The sequence below is a fragment of the Musa acuminata genome, chromosome BXJ2-10 (genome assembly GCF_036884655.1).
Source record: "Musa acuminata AAA Group cultivar baxijiao chromosome BXJ2-10, Cavendish_Baxijiao_AAA, whole genome shotgun sequence".
Classification (NCBI taxonomy): Eukaryota; Viridiplantae; Streptophyta; class Magnoliopsida; order Zingiberales; family Musaceae; genus Musa; species Musa acuminata.
Genome location: NC_088347.1, coordinates 8499412 through 8507541, shown reverse-complemented (window position 1 = coordinate 8507541; position 8130 = coordinate 8499412).

The following is an 8130-nucleotide window of genomic DNA, read 5'->3' as shown; positions in this document are numbered from 1 at the left end:
TCTTTTCTTATTCTTTCACCATATAATTGAAATATACTCTTCCCATTCACCCAAGGATCGTACCACATATTAGTACTAGTTCCAGAAGAGATTGCATAGGAAATGTGTTTGATTAGCTAATTCCTTGCCTTTAAAATTCCTTTCCAAGCTACAGAGTGGTATGTTCTTGTTGAAATTTCCCAGATTGATTCCTTTGAAAGATACCTAGCAGAAACCCAATGTGACCATAAGGAACATTTGTTTTGCAAAAGATCCCACAATTGCTGTACCAGACATGCTTGATTCCAATCTCTAGTATTTCTCAAGTTCAGCCCCGCCTTCATCTTTCGGTTTGCAAATGCTATCCCAATTTACCATATGCATTGCCTTGTCATTTGTGCCATTCCAGAAGAAGTTCATTAATAACCGTTCAATATCTTGGAGAAGTCCAGCGGGCAGAAGAAATGCATTACACCAATATATAAAGTAGGAGTGCAATACAGAACGGATGAGTTCGAGTCGTCCTGCTTTTTATAGAAGCCTATTTTTCCAAGAAGAAATTCTATTCTTTATTTTTTGCAGGATAGGCTGACAGTGGGTTTTGTGAATGCTTGTGGATATGAGCAGGAGACCCAAATAAGGAACTGGCAGGCTTCCCTCACTAACCCCCAAAGTTTGTGCAATAAAGACCTTATCCTCAACGTAAGGGCTCATATATACTTTACTTTTCACATGATTTAACTGAAGTCCAGAAACCATACCAAAGTCATTCATAATAGTAGCCAGGTTCTTTACTGAAGTTGGTTCATTTTGGAGAAAGATAAGTAAGTCATCTGCAAATGTTATATGTGATATATGAACAGAGCCAGCAATGGGTACCTTAATGCTGCCATTTAAGACTGCGTCTTCCAACATACAGCTAAGTCCTTCCATCGCAATAGTAAAAAGATACGGAGAGAGTGGATCACCTTGTCGGATGCCATTCGTGCTCCCAAAAAAACCAATAGGTGAGCCATTAAAAAGTATCGAAAACTTTGGAGTTTCCAGGCAAGATTGAATCCAATTAACCCATTGCTGTGGGAAGTTCATATCGAGGAGCATCTGATAGATAAACTTCCTATTAACTGAATCAAAGGCTTTCCATAAATCAGCTTTAAAACAGATTTTTGTTCCTCTTGCTTTTGAATGCAAATCTTTGACCAAGTCATTAGCAAGCAAAATGTTATGATGTATACTTCTCCCTTTGATGAAAGCAGCTTGATTTGGGCTAATGATCTTGTGTATTACCTTTTGCATTCTATTTGCTAATACTTTGGAGATGATCTTGTAATTGAAGTTGCATAATGATAAGGGTCGATAGTTCTCTAGTGAATCTGCCCCTGCATTCTTCGGAATTAAAGAAATAAATGTGCAATTCATCTCTCTAAGAATATGACCTGAATAGAAAAAATGTTGGCAAGCCTTGATCACATCATTTCCAATAATATTTTTTGGTAAGTAAAAGTAAATTGATTATGTGTAAAGTTTCTACAAATAGCTTTATCTATACAAGTCATAGACAAAGCCAAGTAAGTAACTCATAGTTATGACTACACATGCTGTAGACTATAACTCCGAATTACAATCATCAAAGAAAATGTTTATCCAGATATATAAAAACTACATGTGGGTACATAATTTGGCATCATTCCCAAGATCTTTAGCTAATAGCAAAATTGAATTTGATAAAAAAATCTTTTTCTCTTTGGGTAAAGTGCACCGTTTTGAGATCTTGCTCCATACAGGATCTTGAGTCTCTAATAATCTCTTTCAATAGCTGAGCATTATTTGTATGTTGGCATTCAAATATTCTGTTACATCTCTCCTTCCACATCCACCAAATAGCGCATCTGAAAGTAACTTTTGTCAGTTGTGTGAGAGGCCCCTTTCTTGAGAAACATTGCATGAGGTCGCAAAGTTCTTGGGGCAAGTTTGGTTGCGGTACTCTATTGAGTTCAAATCGCTAGAGAATCTCCTTCCATATCCATTTTGTATAATCACAAGCAAAATAGAGGTGGTCAATAGTTTCTTCTTGTTGCATACAAAGGGAGCATCGGTTAACATGATAGATACCTCTTCTTTTCATTTTGTCTATTGTCGGTAATTTATTGAGAAGGGCCTGCCATGTACATAAGGAATGTCTTTGTGATCCCGGTCGATCCCATATCCAATTGCTTGGGACCCACTTGTTATTTCTTTGCCTAATTTGATTCCATGCAGATGTGGCACTAAATTTGCCATTGTCATGAGGCCAAATAAGTATATCTGAAGAGTTGTTCCTGATTGGAATAGCTATAATAGACGGCCAAAGTGATAACATTTCGGAAAAATGGGATTAGGGAGACACCAGGTACCGTTAGCAATGAACTCAGAAACCTTCCAATCTTTGGGAGCCCCAAGATCTTTTCTTATTCTTTCACCATATAATTGAAATATACTCTTCCCATTCACCCAAGGATCGTACCACATATTAGTACTAGTTCCAGAAGAGATTGCATAGGAAATGTGTTTGATTAGCTAATTCCTTGCCTTTAAAATTCCTTTCCAAGCTGCAGAGTGGTATGTTCTTGTTGAAATTTCCCAGATTGATTCCTTTGAAAGATACCTAGCAGAAACCCAATGTGACCATAAGGAACATTTGTTTTGCAAAAGATCCCACAATTGCTGTACCAGACATGCTTGATTCCAATCTCTAGTATTTCTCAAGTTCAGCCCCGCCTTCATCTTTCGGTTTGCAAATGCTATCCCAATTTACCATATGCATTGCCTTGTCATTTGTGCCATTCCAGAAGAAGTTCATTAATAACCGTTCAATATCTTGGAGGAGTCCAGCGGGCAGAAGAAATGCATTACACCAATATATAAAGTAGGAGTGCAATACAGAACGGATGAGTTCGAGTCGTCCTACTTTTTATAGAAGCCTATTTTTCCAAGAAGAAATTCTATTCTTTATTTTTTGCAGGATAGGCTGACAGTGGGTTTTGTGAATGCTTGTGGATATGAGCAGGAGACCCAAATAAGGAACTGGCAGGCTTCCCTCACTAACCCCCAAAGTTTGTGCAATAAAGACCTTATCCTCAACGTAAGGGCTCATATATACTTTACTTTTCACATGATTTAACTGAAGTCCATAAACCATACCAAAGTCATTCATAATAGTAGCCAGGTTCTTTACTGAAGTTGGTTCATTTTGGAGAAAGATAAGTAAGTCATCTGCAAATGTTATATGTGATATATGAACAGAGCCAGCAATGGGTACCTTAATGCTGCCATTTAAGACTGCGTCTTCCAACATACAGCTAAGTCCTTCCATCGCAATAGTAAAAAGATACGGAGAGAGTGGATCACCTTGTCGGATGCCATTCGTGCTCCCAAAAAAACCAATAGGTGAGCCATTAAAAAGTATCGAAAACTTTGGAGTTTCCAGGCAAGATTGAATCCAATTAACCCATTGCTGTGGGAAGTTCATATCGAGGAGCATCTGATAGATAAACTTCCTATTAACTGAATCAAAGGCTTTCCATAAATCAGCTTTAAAACAGATTTTTGTTCCTCTTGCTTTTGAATGCAAATCTTTGACCAAGTCATTAGCAAGCAAAATGTTATGATGTATACTTCTCCCTTTGATGAAAGCAGCTTGATTTGGGCTAATGATCTTGTGTATTACCTTTTGCATTCTATTTGCTAATACTTTGGAGATGATCTTGTAATTGAAGTTGCATAATGATAAGGGTCGATAGTTCTCTAGTGAATCTGCCCCTGCATTCTTCGGAAATAAAGAAATAAATGTGCAATTCATCTCTATAAGAATATGACCTGAAGAGAAAAAATGTTGGCAAGCCTTGATCACATCATTTCCAATAATATTTTTTGGTAAGTAAAAGTAAATTGATTATGTGTAAAGTTTCTACAAATAGCTTTATCTATACAAGTCATAGACAAAGCCAAGTAAGTAACTCATAGTTATGACTACACATGCTGTAGACTATAACTCCGAATTACAATCATCGAAGAAAATGTTTATCCAGATATATCAAAACTACCTGTGGGTACATAATTTGGCATCATTCCCAAGATCTTTAGCTAATAGCAAAATTGAATTTGATAAAAAAATCTTTTTCTCTTTGGGTAAAGTGCACCGTTTTGAGATCTTGCTCCATACAGGATCTTGAGTCTCTAATAATCTCTTTCAATAGCTGAGCATTATTTGTATGTTGGCATTCAAATATTCTGTTACATCTCTCCTTCCACATCCACCAAATAGCGCATCTGAAAGTAACTTTTGTCAGTTGTGTGAGAGGCCCCTTTCTTGAGAAACATTGCATGAGGTCGCATAGTTCTTGGTGCAAGTTTGGTTGCGGTACTCTATTGAGTTCAAATCGCTGGAGAATCTCCTTCCATATCCATTTTGTATAATCACAAGCAAAATAGAGGTGGTCAATAGTTTCTTCTTGTTGCATACAAACGGAGCATCGGTTAACATGATAGATACCTCTTCTTTTCATTTTGTCTATTGTTGGTAATTTATTGAGAAGGGCCTGCCATGTACATAAGGAATGTCTTTGTGATCCCGATCGATCCCATATCCAATTGCTTGGGACCCACTTGTTATTTTTTTGCCTAATTTGATTCCATGCAGATGTGGCACTAAATTTGCCAATGTCATGAGGCCAAATAAGTATATCTGAAGAGTTGTTCCTGATTGGAATAGTTATAATAGACGGCCAAAGTGATAACATTTCGGAAAAATGGGATTAGGGAGACACCAGGTACCGTTAGCAATGAACTCAGAAACCTTCCAATCTTTGGGAGCCCCAAGATCTTTTCTTATTCTTTCACCATATAATTGAAATATACTCTTCCCATTCACCCAAGGATCGTACCACATATTAGTACTAGTTCCAGAAGAGATTGCATAGGAAATGTGTTTGATTAGCTAATTCCTTGCTTTTAAAATTCCTTTCCAAGCTACAGAGTGGTATGTTCTTGTTGAAATTTCCCAGATTGATTCCTTTGAAAGATACCTAGCAGAAACCCAATGTGACCATAAGGAACATTTGTTTTGCAAAAGATCCCACAATTGCTGTACCAGACATGCTTGATTCCAATCTCTAGTATTTCTCAAGTTCAGCCCCGCCTTCATCTTTCGGTTTGCAAATGCTATCCCAATTTACCATATGCATTGCCTTGTCATTTGTGCCATTCCAGAAGAAGTTCATTAATAACCGTTCAATATCTTGGAGAAGTCCAGCGGGCAGAAGAAATGCATTACACCAATATATAAAGTAGGAGTGCAATACAGAACGGATGAGTTCGAGTCGTCCTACTTTTGATAGAAGCCTATTTTTCCAAGAAGAAATTCTATTCTTTATTTTTTGCAGGATAGGCTGACAGTGGGTTTTGTGAATACTTGTGGATATGAGCAGGAGACCCAAATAAGGAACTGGCAGGCTTCCCTCACTAACCCCCAAAGTTTGTGCAATAAAGACCTTATCCTCAACGTAAGGGCTCATATATACTTTACTTTTCACATGATTTAACTGAAGTCCAGAAACCATACCAAAGTCATTCATAATAGTAGCCAGGTTCTTTACTGAAGTTGGTTCATTTTGGAGAAAGATAAGTAAGTCATCTGCAAATGTTATATGTGATATATGAACAGAGCCAGCAATGGGTACCTTAATGCTGCCATTTAAGACTGCGTCTTCCAACATACAGCTAAGTCCTTCCATCGCAATAGTAAAAAGATACGGAGAGAGTGGATCACCTTGTCGGATGCCATTCGTGCTCCCAAAAAAACCAATAGGTGAGCTATTAAAAAGTATCGAAAACTTTGGAGTTTCCAGGCAAGATTGAATCCAATTAACCCATTGCTGTGGGAAGTTCATATCGAGGAGCATCTGATAGATAAACTTCCTATTAACTGAATCAAAGGCTTTCCATAAATCAGCTTTAAAACAGATTTTTGTTCCTCTTGCTTTTGAATGCAAATCTTTGACCAAGTCATTAGCAAGCAAAATGTTATGATGTATACTTCTCCCTTTGATGAAAGCAGCTTGATTTGGGCTAATGATCTTGTGTATTACCTTTTGCATTCTATTTGCTAATACTTTGGAGATGATCTTGTAATTGAAGTTGCATAATGATAAGGGTCGATAGTTCTCTAGTGAATCTGCCCCTGCATTCTTCGGAATTAAAGAAATAAATGTGCAATTCATCTCTCTAAGAATATGACCTGAAGAGAAAAAATGTTGGCAAGCCTTGATCACATCATTTCCAATAATATTTTTTGGTAAGTAAAAGTATATTGATTATGTGTAAAGTTTCTACAAATAGCTTTATCTATACAAGTCATAGACAAAGCCAAGTAAGTAACTCATAGTTATGACTACACATGCTGTAGACTATAACTCCGAATTACAATCATCAAAGAAAATGTTTATCCAGATATATCAAAACTACCTGTGGGTACATAATTTGGCATCATTCCCAAGATCTTTAGCTAATAGCAAAATTGAATTTGATAAAAAAATCTTTTTCTCTTTGGGTAAAGTGCACCGTTTTGAGATCTTGCTCCATACAGGATCTTGAGTCTCTAATAATCTCTTTCAATAGCTGAGCATTATTTGTATGTTGGCATTCAAATATTCTGTTACATCTCTCCTTCCACATCCACCAAATAGCGCATCTGAAAGCAACTTTTGTCAGTTGTGTGAGAGGCCCCTTTCTTGAGAAACATTGCATGAGGTCGCATAGTTCTTGGTGCAAGTTTGGTTGCGGTAGTCTATTGAGTTCAAATCGCTGGAGAATCTCCTTCCATATCCATTTTGTATAATCACAAGCAAAATAGAGGTGGTCAATAGTTTCTTCTTGTTGCATACAAAGGGAGCATCGGTTAACATGATAGATACCTCTTCTTTTCATTTTGTCTATTGTTGGTAATTTATTGAGAAGGGCCTGCCATGTACATAAGGAATGTCTTTGTGATCCCGGTCGATCCCATGTCCAATTGCTTGGGACCCACTTATTATTTCTTTGCCTAATTTGATTCCATGCGGATGTGGCACTAAATTTGCCATTGTCATGAGGCCAAATAAGTATATCTGAAGAGTTGTTGCTGATTGGAATAGGTATAATAATCGGCCAAAGTGATAACATTTCGGAAAAATGGGATTAGGGAGACACCAGGTACCGTTAGCAATGAACTCAGAAACCTTCCAATCTTTGGGAGCCCCAAGATCTTTTCTTATTCTTTCACCATATAATTGAAATATACTCTTCCCATTCACCCAAGGATCGTACCACATATTAGTACTAGTTCCAGAAGAGATTAAATAGGAAATGTGTTTGATTAGCTAATTCCTTGCCTTTAAAATTCCTTTCCAAGCTGCAGAGTGGTATGTTCTTGTTGAAATTTCCCAGATTGATTCCTTTGAAAGATACCTAGCAGAAACCCAATGTGACCATAAGGAACATTTGTTTTGCAAAAGATCCCACAATTGCTGTACTAGACATGCTTGATTCCAATCTCTAGTATTTCTCAAGTTCAGCCCCGCCTTCATCTTTCGGTTTGCAAATGCTATCCCAATTTACCATATGCATTGCCTTGTCATTTGTGCCATTCCAGAAGAAGTTCATTAATAACCGTTCAATATCTTGGAGAAGTCCAGCGGGCAGAAGAAATGCATTACACCAATATATAAAGTAGGAGTGCAATACAGAACGGATGAGTTCGAGTCGTCCTGCTTTTGATAGAAGCCTATTTTTCCAAGAAGAAATTCTATTCTTTATTTTTTGCAGGATAGGCTGACAGTGGGTTTTGTGAATGCTTGTGGATATGAGCAGGAGACCCAAATAAGGAACTGGCAGGCTTCCCTCACTAACCCCCAAAGTTTGTGCAATAAAGACCTTATCCTCAACGTAAGGGCTCATATATACTTTACTTTTCGCATGATTTAACTGAAGTCCAGAAACCATACCAAAGTCATTCATAATAGTAGCCAGGTTCTTTACTGAAGTTGGTTCATTTTGGAGAAAGATAAGTAAGTCTTCTGCAAATGTTATATGTGATATATGAACAGAGCCAGCAATGGGTACCTTAATGCTGTCATT